The sequence below is a fragment of the Trichechus manatus genome, unplaced genomic scaffold (assembly GCF_000243295.1).
Source record: "Trichechus manatus latirostris isolate Lorelei unplaced genomic scaffold, TriManLat1.0 scaffold00021, whole genome shotgun sequence".
Taxonomy (NCBI): Eukaryota; Metazoa; Chordata; class Mammalia; order Sirenia; family Trichechidae; genus Trichechus; species Trichechus manatus.
Genome location: NW_004443957.1, coordinates 2627935 through 2630013, shown reverse-complemented (window position 1 = coordinate 2630013; position 2079 = coordinate 2627935).

Sequence of the window (2079 nt, the reverse complement as noted above, 5' to 3'; positions counted from 1 at the left end):
CTGACGTAGGATGGAGCAGGAGTTTTTCATACAGGTTGTGTTATTATTTAATACCAAAGGCTGGATTCCAAACCACAGGGCTTTAACCTCTGGGCCTAAGTGTATCTGTCTGCCCTGTGGGTGTTTTCCCAAACCACAGGAGAAGTGTTTCTTACTGAAAACAGCTTGGGAAATTGGAAGCCCTCTCAGCCCTGAGTGGCACAGACACGTGACCACTTACATCGCACGTGAACAAACGGGCCTGGGGTCAGAGTGGGTGATAGAAGCTACAGCCTCAAAGCTGTCACCAAGGTGAGGAGCCGTGAGCAGCACCGGTTCGCTGCACCCAGAGAGGCTGAGCAAATGTCAGAACAAGTGAATGTGACTCCTCTTTTGAACAAAGCCTCTCCAGTTACTGATACCCCACACCCAGTTACCCTTCTCTGGGCACTATGGGCACAGTTTGATTGGCTCCTTATCTGTAATGCCCAGAATAGTGACAATCACCAGGCTTTAAACACACACACACTCACACACACACATACAGTGCATGAATCGACATAAGCATCCAAGTTCTGAGAGTCTAATAGACAGTTCTGAGAGTCTAACAGAAATATAATGCAAGCCACAAAGGTTAGCCTCATACATAATTTTAAATTTTTTAGCAGCCTCATTTAAAAAAAAAAAACTAATAAGAAATGTGAAGGTAATTTTAGTAATATATTTTTTAATCCAATATATCTTTAATATTGTCATTTTCATACATAATCAATTTTAAAAGTTATTATGGAGATATTTTGCATTTTTGTTTCCTAAGTCTTGGAAATCCAGTGTACATGTTACACTGAGGGTACATCTCAGTCCAGCTGTAGACATTTTAGGTGCTCCCCAGCCAAGGTGGCTAGTGGCTACCATATTCGACAGTACAGGTCTAGGTGTAGCCACACAACTTGCCAAGGTGTGTAAAATGGAGAGGAGAATAAAATCATGCCTGGAACTTCTAAGTGGATTTTAATCTATTGGTTAAAGATATCAACTATGTGGAATTGGATGAAAAGGATGAAAATTCACTATATGCCTGGCATTATCAATACTACCATTATTTTTTGTATGTGGTTTAGTACTCCCTAAGAGTAACCTGAGTTCCTGGGTGGCACAAACGTTTAATGTGATCTGTTGCAACTGAAAGGTTCAAATCCCCCAGAGGTTCCTGGGAAGAAAGGCCTGGTGATTTACTTCTGAAAAATCAGCCATTGAAAATCCTATAGACCGCAATCCTACTCTGATACACATGGGGTTGCCATGAGTCAGAGTCAGGGCCAGATTACCCAATAAGCAAGGTACGTACGGGCCCAATCATGCCTTCCTACCAATCTGCAGTGGACAATTTTCACCTGTCTTCTACCATGTCAAAGATGTGGTGAAACCCATGTGAAATTGCTCACCACAAATTAGCAAGTAAATACAATTAAGTCTGTGCGCACTTTGCTCCGTGCAAGCCGGTGAGTACCACGCTTACTGGTTAATCCACCCCTGCAGAGTCAACCTGATGGAAACTGGTTATGAGTACCCTATGAGATAAGTAAGACTATCCCCATTTTACAAATGAGGAAAATGAAACTCAGATAGTGTAGGTGACTGGCCAAACGTTTCCCAGCTAGCAAGAGGAGGAGTCAAGATTCAAACCCAGATCTGTCTGATGCCAGAGCCCAGAGGCTTCCCCTGCCCTATACCATCAAGGTCCCCCCATTTTCCAACCGCACAGCTGTCCTGGGTGTCTGGTGGGAGACAAGCAAGTAACAAAAATCTAGGTGATAAGGTTTCTTAGGCTGATGTGAGAACCCAGAGAAAGGACCAGGGTGGGGACGGCTTCCTGGAGTAGGTACCTCCTGTGCTGCGTGTGGAGAATGATTTAGCCAGATGGAGTCACAGATGTAGAGAGCTACTGAGGGAAGGTGTTACAGGTGTGCCTTGGGGGACCTGCAGATAGTTCCACGTGGCTAGAACAGGGCCCAGGGTGAGCTGCAGTAGCTGCGTGGAAGCTGAGGGTTGACATGAAGGGATTTATTGTTTCTGTGAAACACACCCTGGATGCGGAGC